Source organism: Gymnogyps californianus, unplaced genomic scaffold (genome assembly GCF_018139145.2).
Source record: "Gymnogyps californianus isolate 813 unplaced genomic scaffold, ASM1813914v2 HiC_scaffold_44, whole genome shotgun sequence".
Lineage (NCBI taxonomy): Eukaryota > Metazoa > Chordata > Aves > Accipitriformes > Cathartidae > Gymnogyps > Gymnogyps californianus.
In genome coordinates, this window is record NW_026114334.1 from 376,377 (window position 1) to 391,431 (window position 15,055).

Sequence of the window (15,055 nt, forward strand, 5' to 3'; positions counted from 1 at the left end):
GACCATGATCAAACTGGCATCTTTCCATATTCTGCATTAGCTCGGGTTAATTTTTCTTGTAGTTTTTCAAATAAGGTGAGATGCATTAAAGAAATTGAATGCCTTGTAGAGAAGCATGATGTTGTAAAAGAGAAGACAGGAACTTGCTAGTTCTAATCCCTAGACAAATATATAATAAGATTAAAACAAAGATGAAAGTGCAAATAGCAGTCCTAAACCAACAACCCAAAATCCTTTGAAGGTATTCCAGCTGGCAACTCAGATCAGACAAGTCATTTGCTAGTGTGATTTTACTTTACCAGCCCAAAAAAGGTGAGACAAGGTGGCAGTTATATCTCCTCTGACTGGAAGGAAGAAATCACTTTCTTTTTCCACCAGATTTCCTTCCTACCAATATTATATTGAAAACATATAGCTTTAGAGTTTGATTATCTTTAGGGTATTCATGATTGCCCATCCAAAAAAAAAAAACCCCAAACCAAAAACCCCACAACAACAACAAAAAAACCCCACAAGTGAAGGATTCACTTGTAGGAATATAAATAGACAATAGAATTGATATAGGCCATGCTCCATGAGACTAGGATTCTACAAAGAAGAAAACTGAGTCAACAGAAGGAAATATGTTTACAACATCACATTTTAATGATTCCTGAAATATTAGAAATTTTTTTCATTATGTAAGCCTGTTGGAGATAAATAGCAGGCTGACATATAGAGCAGAATTAAGATTATTTGAATAAATTTGGCTAGACTTTCTTTTTCCTTTTTTAAGGGCTGGCGGTGTGAGGGGTACGGGAAGAATGGGTAATGTAAGCAAATGGGATTCTGGCTACAAATCTGAAAACCTTAAAAAAAAATCCAAAAAACCAAACACCTCAGCCTACATTGTTGCAGGGGTCATTGGGTTTACAATATAAAATATTAAGTCAGTCCTGTTTCAGCATCTTTAGCATTCTTGTGCTCTTTGCAAGACCCATGCCCTTCCACAGGATTTAGTCACTGAACATTCAACTTATCAATTACCCTGAGTAACACTTTCACTGGCATTTATCAGTATTCCTAAATTTCCCATTTAGTACTAAACACAACTCCTCAAATTCTGCAGTTTTTTTAGGCCTAACCAAATGCCAGATGTTTCGAGTTCTTGGTATCTTTGGTATCTTAAGACAAGTGAAAATGAAAAACACAGAAAAGGTCTCCCTGAGCAAACGTGTAATTGAGGGTTTGTTTGGGTTTTTTCCCCTTTTCTGTCCAAAAAGATTCCCCAAAGTACATACGAACAAAATTGACTCTCATTGAAGTCTATGGAGTGTGAGTTTCAGACAGAAATTCCTTGGCACCACAGATCTATGGATAGATAATCCTCTCACAGAGTACGCAGTTGCTAAAAACTTTTGTTACATTAACCCATTCTCTCCCTCTCCACAATCTCCACTGGGCTAATTTTGACTGAGCAATAAATGTCCAGGAACATTGCTTTTTATAGACCAGCACACTTGGTCCATGTTGTAGGCAAAACATGAAACTCAACAGTTTTGCTAAATCCCTTAACTTTAAAATGGCCTGTCTAATTTAGTTATTATTATCTCAATTATGATAAACCAAAGGCTTAAACTTGTTAAGTCTAAAAAAAAATCTCCACAATCTCTCTTTGCAATCCTCAAGCATTTACCCACACTTTAGCAAGACATACCTCACATTTGTAGCCCAGCACCACCCTCTCCCCAGGAACTGCCCAAGAGTATTTTATCCAATGGAAACTTACTAGAGGATATACTTCGCATCCCGGAAGTCGCACCTTTTCTCCATCATCATCACACAGCTCTGTAAGGTAGGGCACACCCACCACACTCCTCCATTAATGACAACACAGAATCACAAACTGGTTGATGTTGGAGGGGACCTCTGAAGGTCATCTCGTCCAACCCCACTGCTCTAACAGGGCCAACTAAAGCAGGCTGTCCAGGACCATGTCCAGATGGGTTTTGAATATCTCCAAGGATGGAGACTTCACAACCTCCCTGGGCAATCTGTGCCAGTGCTCAGCATCCTCACAGTAAAAAAAAAAAAAAAAAATTAAAAGATATTTCCTTATGCTTAGACAGAACCTCCTCTTTTCCTCTCACTGGGCACCACTGAAAAGAGCCTGTCTCCGTCTTCTTTACACCTTCCCTTCAGACATTTACACACATTAATGAGATTTCCCCCCCCCCCCAAGCCTTCTCTTCTCTGGGCCAAACAGTCCCAGCACTCTCAGCCTTTCCCCCTATGAGAGATGCTCCAGTCCCTTAGTTATCTTAGCGGCCCTTCGCTGGACTGTCTCCAGTAGCTCCATATCTCTCTTGTACTAGGATTCGTGGAGTCTCACAAAGTTAGAAGACTGAAATCAGGCTTATATTGAAATGTCTTCAAGTCTTAATACTATAGGTCTGATCACAACCCTGTGAATTTAATACCATGCAATGAAAACTACTTTAACCATAAGGATATTGCACCAATCTCCATATAACTATTGGCTAGAAAGCAGAACCTAATAGCTATCTAAAATACATTCCCAAGACACATGGGAAACAGCTATGTAGTTCAAAAGATGAAGAGCCCATTCAGCTGTAAAACTTCCTTGCTCGGCTTATGCCCCCTACAAAGGAATTGGAAAAGGTTGAAGAACAGCAGCACTGACCTTTTTGGAACCAACAGCCTCAGGTTTTGTGAACGAACATCATAAACTTTGATTTTGCAGACCAGCCATGCAAAGATGTTGGACTTTGAGAAGGCAGCTTTTGCAGAATAAGAAAGAAATTAAAAGCCACTAAATGAGGTGTCAAGACCCATCAGGCTGGGACAAGCCAGGGGGAGATGGAAGAAATAACAGATCAAAACATAAAAATCATTCCTTTGGAGAAGGAAGAATCCAAAGAACAAAAATGTGTTAGTTTTCCTTAGAGAGACTGCTCAAAGACTAGAGACTACAAACCTCTTCTTTATTTCTTAACGTACCTTCTTTCTCTGATATTTAACTTCCACTTGCCATACTTGTCAAATTTGCTTTTATTCTCCAAATGCCTCTGATAGCATCAAATCTTTGAGCTGTTGCCCTGTCCTTTTCTTTGCCTTACAAATCTCAACTGAACATCTTCATTCCCATTGTTGCCTGCTTGCCTCCCTTTTCAGTTCTGGTGTTGGATTTTGCTGCTATTCTTTTGATTAATTGTGACTTTTAAACAGTCCTCAGCAAGTCACACTCTTAGCAGAATTCCTTTTGTTACATTGAAAACAAGCTAACTGTAATTCCAAAAATACATAGCATGAGTACAGCTATATTGGGCCACACTAAAAGTCCAGCAGCCTCTCCCAACAGGATACAGAGGATGCACAGGCAAGTAGTACATAAACATGGCACGTGTGGACCAATCATCCCTTGAGACACCATCCATCTTATGACAATAAATCTATATTTTCCTCTATTTTCAAGATCTTGAGTGTGATTGTTGACTATTGTGTTTTCTTGTTCTACACTTTTCATACAAGAATTACTACTCACATCTACCTCCCTCAGCCCAGGTCGCCGTCCAATCTCATCCTTCCCTGCCATCATTGCCTTTGCCTTATGCGTCCTCCAAATACAGTCACATTACTCTCCACATTCCCTCAAGCCCTTTGTCTCAAGCTGCTCCTTCTGTCACTCTCCCTTCTACTACTCTAAAAATAATACTCCAAGGCAGACATCAGACAAGCAAGTTTCAGCCAGGCATTTGTAGCCTTTCCTGGACACAGCGTTCTTTTGCTGAACATTGGAGCTGCATCCTTCTCTGCAAAAGGTAATTGGAGTGGTCAGAAAGAGGGAAATCTACAGCAGCTTCCCTTGCTGAATCTTCTTTTATCATCACTCTTTCTAGGATTTTCTTGGCCTGACCCCAAGAGTAACTTCTGTAGCCAAGAAATCTGCCTACAACAACTGAATTCTTACAATACGGGCATAAGACTGCTGGTTCTAGGCAGGTAGTTATCAGCACAGACAGAAAAATTCAGAAGGTGCTTCACCCTTGTATTTGGCTATGTTACGGGGCATGCTCCCATCAGAACGAGATGCAGGGAGGGCTTACTCACATGGCTGGTCTTTACTTGTGCGAGTAAGCTGCTGATGCTTAGCCTGCAGCAGTTCAGCCTAGACTGCATGCCACTGTCTCAATGTAAGTGCACCCATTTTTTGTCACTGGAAATGCGTGCCACGTTGCACAAAATTATTCCACTCCTATTACAGTTTAACAAGAAATAGTCTCCATTGCTAGGTTTGTGTCTATTTTTGGATGTAACCTAAATATTGAAGATCAAATCACAGAAAGGTCACTACACTCTGAATGTAGAAATATCTTACAGGCCTTTTGCATAGCACAGTGGACAACACAAGCAAACAAAAGAACTGTAACAATCCATGGCACATCACGATCCAGAAATACTCAGTGAACTACTGCTTACTTTAGTAATCCCACTAGTGCCTTTGTCTCTAATACAGCACAGCGTAACATGCTTTTCACTTAGCTGTCACTTATGCTACATCGCAGAAAGACACAGCAAAATACTGAGAGAGATACAATTACAGTTTACTATACTGCTATTATGGCCATACATAGTTCTATTTTTAGCTCTAACCTAAATAGAAGATGTAAAAGCACAAAAGGCTCTCACTTGTCTGCATAAAAATCATTCAAGCCTATCGTTTAATTCAGTAGCAAAAGACCACCAAGAATAAAGTTAACCTAAATTTTTGAAAATACATTTTAATTTCTGGAATTTCAATTAACTTTTGATATATGTAGACTTTTTTCTATCTTCCACGTACTAAAAACTGCAATCTCTCCTCAATTAAAAAAAAAAAAGGGGGGGGGATATTTAAATTCTGCTAAAATTGTAATTTTGGAGTCATTTCCAGTGCCTTGAATTATAACTATGGAGTTGCTCCCAGTGCTTTTTACATATTTGATGTTTTCTTTTTGTTACATTTATATTCTTAGGGAGAAATACAATGATCCCTCCTCAGAAGTTCAAAGGATCACTTATGTTTATATTTTTAACTCCAAATGAGTCAGTCTGAAAGCACTTAAAGACAAAATTTACTTAACACCCAAACTTAAATTTTATTTTTTACTGAAATTTCTATTGGTAAACACTGAAAAATTATAATCCTTTCATTTTAATATGAATGAGTAAAAATATTCCTCACTAATAAAGTGACTGTGATCTTTCTGCACAGAAATCATATTTAAGTCCACAGGGATTTGGACTAAGGAACAGTTTTCAAGAATGAGTGACAGTTCTCTTTCCCACCTCAGATGGCTGGAAACTATTTTCCAAGCATCACTTCAACATAATTATATTTTATTTTAAATCTTGGTGAATCTAAAGCATGTACAGACATGAAAGTACAGAAACTGCAGCTTCTGCCCACTCCTGATTATTTGAATATGAATGCCATTTTAATAACTTGCAAATTTTGCAAAGAAATATGTAAATTGTATATATACACATATGTGTGTGTATATATATGTAGCTGATTCTCCAGTATACTAGCCACTGGAATCATCAGCATCAAATTGACAACAACTGACATCCTTTTGTTTCTAAGGGTAGATAAGTTTTCACAGTCTCTGCCTCTGCTCCCTACTCAGCTCAATTAATGCACAGCCTTTGGACTTTCCACGTAGGTCACTTCTATGGTTACCCGTTTCTGTGTATTAGGAGATAAGAAAATAAAATTGCCAAAGGTGACATCTGGGATTTATTTTGCCCACTATCAAAAAGCTCCTAAAAAGGTGTCTCATATTTCAAGTTTAAAAATTCACCTGAATGACTGAATACAGTGAGATGTAATGAGATACATTTTGGTTGTTCTCATTACAGAGATCAGGGATACTTTTGCATTTTTCTTATTATTCAGTTCATTAATGTGTTGCAACCTGAGTTTTCAAAATCTTGCTCAATAGGTACATGGAAATCAGTTGCGCCAGGGTTTTTTTTTATATCACCTTTGTTATAGAAGTTTTGCATTATGAACTACTCTCCAGCCAAGGGTACACCCCCAAGACACATCGGGGTTCTTGTAGACACCTTCTGAGTTAAGAGATTGCCAAAAAGCTTTTTAGCTCCCCATTACAAAGGTTCTAACAGCCTTTTTTTTTTTTTTTTTCAGATCCTCAAAATAATCAACGATATTCCAAAGTACAACCAATGCATTAGGCACCAAATTCTTCTTTACATACTGCCAACTGCTATTTTCCTGGACTCTACAATGACTTAAAGACACTGATGCTTCTGCTTTTGCAAACTTTATTCCACACCCCCCGCTTTGCATAGTGAGGGACCCCTGACATGTGCAACCTCTGCCACCACAGGGAAACAGAACTTAAAACTGATTATGACTTTGACTAAATACTAGGTAAACCATCACAAGTAAATCAAATAACAAATATTTGAGAAAAGATCTTTCCTTGTCAGTAGGATTTATGTGGAAAAGGTGTTCAGAAAAGAGTGAGAGGGGAAAAAAACCCACAAACCTATTTCACCTTGCCAACAGATAAATAAGAGAAGGCATGATAAACTAATTGCATAGTTAAGAGCAAATCAGGAATCTTTTCTAGAACAAGGGAAAACTTACTAAAATCACTACTTGGAAATTCAAGAGTTATAAAAGGAAGTGCTATATAGCTGAATATGTATTTTGATTATCCAAAGAAGTTGCTGAAGCTACCCTTACATCAAGGTTCGAAAAGGGCTAGCCATTTACATGTATTTAAAGGTGCAGTAATGGTTTAAAAAATGAAAATAAACATAATGGTTACAGACTTAGGACAACCTCTAATAATCATAAATTAAGATAAAAACAACTGCAGGAAGCAGATTGTCTGTCTAACATGGGTTCTTACATTTTCCTTAGAAACATCTGGAATAGCTCTTACCACAGAGCACTGGCCTGGACAGAGCCACAGTGGTTAGTTACCATTATGCACACTAAAGGAAATTTGACAGTCTGCAGGCAAAACATCTCAAAACTTCACAAAAATATAAAGATGACTCACAGCACCTATTGAAAATACAACCAGTGCTATTTTGCATATAAGAAAACTGAATCTTGGACCAGTGACACGGTAACACCCAGCAGATCAGACCTGCAGACATATCCCAACTTGTAGCCCTACACTGTGATCAAAGTAAGGTATTTTCTCCTGCAAAGTCACCCATCACACTACTGAGAAGAAACCAACTTGGTCAGAGGCTCAGAAGAGAATTATTTTAGATTCACAAAACCTATGGATTACTTGGAAAGAGAGATGAGCACTACGAGTTACATGTCCTAAAGAGGTGCTGGATATTGAATTCCTGCTATTCCACCACAGACTTACCTTGGGCATTGTAAACCAGCATCTTGGCTCAGCAAAATACTCCACCCCTCAATGAAAAAATCTCAGGATTGGGGGTGGGTGTAAAAATAATTAAAAGAAAAAAAATCACAGGCTCCATACAGTGTAGATTAGAACCACCCATGGATTAGAAACTTGCATGGACTCTTATCATGCCCCTACTTAGCTATCTGAAGACAAGGGCTCAGCTTGTAAGTTATTTAGTTTTCACTTACATCTTCTTTACCTTCAGTTATGTCTGAACATCTCCTAAATGTTTGTGGGAGAAAAATCTCTTTTGTCCATCCCACGACCATATTTCACCCAAAAGATCTTGGCTTTAGCAAAGATATAAAAGGAACTGAAGTTTCCTCCAGGTGCCATGAAATGACACCTGCTCTCCTGCCAATACCCCAGTACCTTCTCCACACTGACAGCAACCCAGTATAGACACAAAGCCACGTGCCTGGGAGAAAAAAGTGAAAGGAGAGGTACTTACCACAAAGGACAGCACTCAACCGATCACTTTGGACCTGCTGCACTTGGATGCAGGGTCCTGGCACTTGTAACCTTGAGCCGCTGGGAAATGTTCCCAGCATCACCATTTGGGATGCTGCTGTTACTAGGCCAGACCTACAGATGCCTGTACAAGTAGGTATGAGTCAGTTTACCCACACCGGTGACCTCCAGCATGTCTGGCGGGAGGTGGGAGCTGGGAAGCATGTGCACACTATAGCAATACTTTTCATACTCATCAGCTGGACAGCAGCAGCTGCTGCAGCAGCAAGTCCGGCAGCGGCACAGCCGCACAACGGCAAGAAAGAGGAGGAACGCCGCAAAGATGCAGGAGACACAGGCAAGGGAAACGATCAAGTAGATGTTTGTAGCGTTGAGCAGTGGTGGTGGCTCCTGCTGTCGTCAAAGTCTGGGCAGTGCCTGGGGCAGGGTGTCAGCCAGGAGGGATGCCCACCGTCACAGTAGAGGAGAGCGGTGGATCCCCGTGGTCCCGCACCACCACAACCACCTTGTGCTTGAGGAAGTCAGTGGAGCGCATGGAGCGCGTGGTGCGCAGCTCGCCAGAGTGGCGGTGCAAGCGGAACAAGGTGGAGTCAGAGGAGTGGGCAAGGTGATAGGAAAGCCAGGCATTCTGTGCATTGTCCTCATCATCTGCCACCACTTTGGTCACCAGGTAGCCCTCATCAGCCAGGCGGGGCACAACTTCCACAGCTACTGAGCCATTCTGGCTGATGGGTACAGGATGGCTGGGGCATTGTCATTCTGGTCTGAGATGTAAACATTCACAGTTATGGCAGCACTCAAGGCTGGTGACCCATTGTCCTTGGCTTCCACTTGGAAATAGAAGCTCCTAAGCTGCTCAAAGTCAAAGGCACGTTTTGCATAGATGCTCCCGTTGGCCAAGCTCACAGACAAAAAGCTGGCCAGGGCACTGCTGCAACCTGTGGAATTCCTGAGCATGTAAGAGACCCGTCCGTTCTCACCTGTATCAGGGTCAGATGCTGAGACCTGGTAGAGAAAAGCACCAAGTGGATTGTTCTCCTCCACAAACACATCAAACGTGTCAGCACTGAAGACAGGGGGGTTATCATTCACGTCAGAAAATCTGCATCCAAAGGGTCTTCTGAGTGGTGATGGGTGGAGACCCCAAGTCTGTGGCAGTAATGGTGATGTTGTACCCACTGATCAGCTCTCGGTCCAGAAACCCACTGGTGACCAGGCTGTAGTAGTTTTCAAGGGAAGGCTTTAACTGGAAGGGAAGGTTTCAGGGATCTGGCAAGTTACTTTCCCGTTCTCCCCAGGGTCCTTATCCAAAACACTCAGCAGAGCTATCACTGTGCCAGGAACAGCATCCTCAGGAATGGGACTGGAAAGGGATGTAATTGTTATCTCTGGGCCATGATTGTTCACGTCAGTGATTTCCACCAGCAGCTTAGCTGTGCTGGACATGCCAAAAGCCCCGTTATCCTTGCCTCAATAAGCATCTCGAGGAGAGGTCTCTGAACAGCTAAAACACCATTGACTGTCACCTCCCCAGTATGCGGGTGAATTAAGAACATTCGCTGTAGATCAGCAGAAGTAGTATTGCTAAATGAATACCTGATCTCTCCATTTGGACCTTCATCCAAGTCCGTGGCATGCACTTGCACTACCAAAGTGCCGCTGGGGAGTTTTCCAAGATACTCGCCCTGTAGACTGAGTGCTCAAATTCTGGTGCATTGTCATTGGTATCCAGCACAGTCACGATGACCGGGACATCACCGGACTTTGGAGGATCCCACCATCTTTGGCTGTAAGGACAAGTCTGTGAGTGGCTTGCTGCTCCCTGTCTAAGGCTTTCTTCAGCACCAATTCAGGATATTTACTCCGTCCCACGTGTCTGCATTTCCAAATGAAAATGTTCATTAGGGCTCAGAGTATAATTCTGGACACTGTTGGTACCTTCATCAAGATCTTGGGCATTGGGGAGTGTAAACCGTGCCCCGGGTGTCAAGAACTCAGGCACGTTTATATGATATTCACTTAAGGGAAAGCTGGGGGAGTTGTCATTTATGTCCAAGACTTTAAATTCCATCCTATAAAGCTCTAGAGGGTTTTCTAACACAAGTTCATAATCAGAAGACAGGCAGACTTTAATTCACAAAGCTGCTCTCTGTCTATGGGCTCGTTAACAGACAAAGCCCCCGTACTTGCATTTATATTAAAATATTGCTTACTTGAACCGGTGATCACACGAAATTTCCGAGCTGAAAGTGTAGCTGCATCTATTCCTAAATCCTTCGCTACGTTCCCAACAGACGCTCCCCGCTCTGTTTCCTCGGCGATGGAATACACTGCTTGCCCGTTCGCGGTGCAGCAAATAAGGCAGAAGACCATTAAATAGACCCGCATTCTTCCTCCCCTGGCTCAGCTCCCCGCAGACCGGCTCAGCAGGAACATAATCCAGAATTTCAGCAAACGCCCGAAGTTCCCAGCGCGAAGCGAACGGGTACCGGGGCGCACCGGCGGCAAGGCGAGAAGTTCGCTGCGGGTGCGGGAGGCGTCCCGGCTCCGCGGCGGCTCCCCCCCCGCCCCACCCCGCGCCGCCGGCTGCCGTGCGGGGAGAGGCGGCAGCTCCGCTCCGCTGCGCCCGCCGCCGCCGCCGCTCGCTGTGACCGGCGCGGCGGCCCCGCGCGCCTCTTAGACTCGCGGCGGCGGTGGCGGCGCCACCCAGAGGCCGCGGCGACACCTGCGCCGCCGGGGGAGGGGGCTGCGCTCCCCCCGCCGCTACCGACCCGCCGGCTTCTCCTCCCTTGGGTTTTTTTTTTTTTTCTTTTCTTTTTTTAACGCCCCGACGGAGATCCGGGGGGTGGGGGGGGGGGAGGGGAGGTCCCGGCCCCCGAGTCCGTGGCAGGGATGCGTTCCCGTGAAGGAGAGATGCAGAGCGGACCCCGCTCCCTCCCTCCGCTCCTTGCAGGAGAGGCAGCGAGAGGATGCGCTGCCGCACGCTGTCAGAGGTAGCGCGGTGGAAGAGAAACGCGTATGAGAAGTGACAGGCATCGGCTAAACATGGGTCAGCACAGTCCAGGCATGCTCCGGCGGAGCACAACATTTCCCAGAGGGGTTTTAAGAGCACAATTAAAGGAGGCAGTACTCTACCCCTGTTAAACTTTAAAAGAAAAAAAGAAAAAAAATAAAAACGGGGGGGAGAGAAAAAAAGAAAAAGCCTCTTCCCTGCTTTGCCTTCTGGACAAGGTAAATTAACACGGATCATTGGAGAGAAGGATCTCTTCTCCTCTGACTGTCCCCAGTCGGATCACCCGCAGCCACAGACGAGCTCCCATCCAGCCCGCGAAAGCAGGATTGGGATGGCTCGAGTGGGCGGGGCTGCAGCAGTCGAATTACTTGTAGAAAAGTAAATATCGGCGCCAGAGAGGTCTTGCATTTAGGACATGCCCGGGAACTGTGGGGAGAGACGAGCTGATACCACACAGAGATAGCATATCACGGGGGTAGGGGGTGTCAAAGCACTCTGCTCCCCCGACTATTCTGCACCGAGGGCACAGTTAGCAACTACCCTCTAAGCAGGTGAGAGAGGGCAGAAAGCATTTCAAAATACCTTCCTGGAAAACCTCCCTGGAATGACCTCAGCAGCAATTTTACACAGATGGGCCTCAAGCCCTGACAACCCCTCCGGCCTCCTCTGTTTCCAGCTTCCTTCTGTGAGAGCTTATTATCATGAGATCCTGATTGATCAAAAGCAAGAGGCTATAAATGTGCGACAAGGACAGCTCTTAACCCTTCTTGCGTTCATTGTGTTTCTTTATGCAGCTGAGAATTTCCGGGCAAGTGAAAAAGAACATTTCAATTATACATAGTATCATGGCCTTTCAAAACAGGAGAAATTCGGAAGCACAGCCAAAAAATTATACATTAAATTTAAAAAAATCAATACATCTGTTTGCATCCCCACAACTCAGCAAAACCTCCCAGTGAAGTTCCTATCCTACCCACACTGGAGCAAGCCTTGGTCAGTTATGATTTTTTAACTCCAGCACCGCTGGCAGTACCTGAATGTTGCATTTTAATTCTACTGCATTTATGCTACAGCAGCCGTTAGAGCTGAGGGGCAGGTGGTGCGCTGAGTGCAGGAGCTGCAGAGTTGGTGTGCATCCACCTTAACTCACACACTACGTAAATTTGTTCAATGGACCATTGCACACAGTATACAATGTAAGTATTTATGGTATGCTGTTTACCTTGGGGTTTGGATTTTTTCTTGATTTCTAACTGGCAGAAGTCCCCAGTTCCCACCTAGTCACCGTAAAATTGTCATCCAGACTCCCCCTGCCCCAAATTTGCCCCAGACTCCTCTTCTGCCAAGATATGATGTAATCTATAATATATGAGAAAGTTGCTAGTTCTACTGCTCTGTAGTGGTGCACAGTCATTACAAACACCCTGAACCAATGCAATAACACCTATTAAAGTCACAGGAAAGACTGATAAATTTCCCTTAACATTGGCCTGTGGCAAAGATAAATCCATTCGTCTGGAAGGCTCGGGCAGCTGGGTGTTGCTGTCCCAGGTGCACACACAGGTAAAACACACAGACTCTACTCACCCGTCTGTGACTGGGTTTGCAACGAAGAAACTCAAGAATTTTGGACCCAAGGTCCTCCTGTTGAGCAGACAAACCCACTCAAAGGCAGATTGTCTTTAAATCTTAATATTGCAATAACAAGCTGTGGTTATGCATGCTGGTGCCTGAAATAGCAGCAGTGCTAGCAGAAACTGATTAAACAACGGCCAAAATAAAAGTAATTGTACATTTGCCTCTTTCCAAGATGTACTCACCTTTTGAGAAGTATCTGGCAGCCTACACCGATTTTGTCTTTAATTCACTCATTTACCATCGAAATAACTTCTTCAGCTTTCTGCTACTTTAATTCTGTAGTGTTGCCTAACGCTTGTTTACAGGGCTCTGAGGGAACCTGCCTTCGATTCTCTTTCTTTTTAACAACATTTTTAAACCTTACAACCCTGCTGTAGTATTTGGCATCCCTTGTCCTACTGTCCTTTTCCACACTCTGCTGTGGACAGTGACGTCCCCAGCAGTCAGGCAGCTTTGCCCACCAGAACATGTGTGTTGCTGGCACTATCTCAACACCCAGCTCCTACCGCACTGCCTTCGCAGTTCAGCCTGGATGAGTGCCTGATCCACACACTGCTCGGGTAGACGGCTCTGGGCCATGGCCAAAGTCCAGTGCTTAGTAATATTAAACATGCAGGGCCAGTTACACCACAGCCACTCCTGCCGCGAAGGGAGTAACACCGTTGTGGCGTGGGGGCAGAATCCAGCCTTGCCCTGTGTGTGAAGCCACTGCTCTGCTCGGTAGTGTCCCAGGCCCGTTCCTCCTGTTTGTGCTCTACCTCCCACATCCAGCTGCCCCGGGGGTCTCAAGGGTGCCTTTACACTCAGTTTCTCCACTCTCACTCTTGTTTGGCCACCCTTCCACTTAAACCCCTCTTTTCAGGGTCTCCAGTCTCACAGGTCTCCTCTCCATCTCAAGTCGCTTACCTAATTACGTTCTTTGAACATCAGTCGTATTAAACACCTTTAATGTAGACACTTCCCTTGGTATCACAGCGGATAGTGTAACCACTGTTTAAAACCCCTCGTCTTTGATCTCACGTTTGCCTTCAATTTGCTATCTCCAAACCGTTCCCTATTCCCTTCCCTCAGCTTGACCCATTCTTAAAGCCGGTTTGACCCGAGTCGCCGAGGAATTCAACTTTTTGCGACCCCGAAGGCATGGTCCGGGACCTCCGCGGTCTCACTCACCGCTACACAATCCCTCTCATCATCTCCCGCTCCCCGACGTGCCCACAGAGCGCTTCCTCCACGTCCCTCCGCCCGACAGGCGGTTGCAGCGCTGCATTTACACCGCCTCAGAGCCCCGCGTATCCCTTACGTACTCTTTCTCCCGCCCCGTCTTATATTTCAGCCAATCATCCCTTTTCCGGCAATAACACGTCATTCGTCCAGCCGTGCACGTTGTGCTCGGAACAATGGTAGTGGCCAGAAGAAACTGTTAAGCGAGCGAAGGAAAAAAAAAAATAAAGGCGAATAGTAAAACCGGGCTACCTCGGGGCTGCGGAGCACCCGTCTGCACCACACGAAGGGCCACTCGTGTTTAAACATCATCATCTATGTCACCGATGATTTTAAGGTGCCGTTTCCGCGAGCAATGCATCAGAGGCTGTGCAGACGCGGAGCGGTGCCTTCGGCGGAGGTTTACAGGACACGTCCCGCTCGGTACTGAGGCTTGGGAAAATCCCAGGGGAGCCCACCAGAACCGAGGGGCGCCCACTGGTGCTAAATTAGGACACGGCGCTTCAGCGGGAGACAGCAGAAGGAACTGAATCCTTTCAGGGAGCAGACGGAGTGACAGCCCTGCGGTTTCTCCTCCGCGGGGAACCGATGAGCTCTCCGCGCCGGCAGCTGTCCCCGGACCGACCGCCAGCCCCAGCCCTCATCACTACGTGAAAAACTCGTACACTGACGGGAGCCCGACAGTAAATAGGGTCTGTCTGCGGACTGAGGAAGACCGGAGCTCCTCCTCGGACCGAGCCCAAACCGCCAGCGCGGAGCCGCCGACGGAGGTGCAGGGACCCCGCTATCGCCTTTCGCATGTCAGTCCTCCGGGCAGAGATGAGCGCAAGGACGGCGATCCCCCAGCGACCCGAAACACCGGGCTCCTCCCGCTCGGAACCTGCCGTGGCAAGCAGCCCGCGCTGTCCCCGTGGGAGCACACACCACCCCACCTCCGCGGGCTCACTCTCAGCCCGCGCCTTCCCCGGCGAAAGGAGCGGGCAGAGCAGCTCTGCTGTTGGCCGCAGCGCCGGGCAGATCCGCTGTTTTTCCCGCAGCTCCGACACCCCCCCTCCGCGGAGGCAGGCTGTGCCTGCTGGCAGAGCGGGCAGCGATGTCAGGATGCCCTTCAACAAGCCACGGGAGCTCGCAGCTCCTACGTGGGGACAGAGGGGTGGAGATGACTAAAAGGAGCCCAGAAGAACAATCTCGTAGGCAGAGGATTTCTAGATTTCAGCGAACCCCACGAAAATCCTCAATACCTACATCAAGCCGCGGAAATACGGAC

At 45.5% G+C, this 15,055-nt stretch overlaps 2 pseudogenes; one reads left to right on the forward strand and one right to left on the reverse strand.

The window, feature by feature from the left end:
- The window catches only part of LOC127028842 (protocadherin alpha-C1-like), a 3,599-nt pseudogene extending 2,788 nt beyond the window's left edge, over positions 1-811 (forward strand).
- Positions 812-8,315: 7,504 nt separating this feature from the next.
- Positions 8,316-10,304, reverse strand: LOC127028843 (protocadherin alpha-C1-like; annotated as a pseudogene).
- Positions 10,305-15,055: the final 4,751 nt, after the last annotated feature.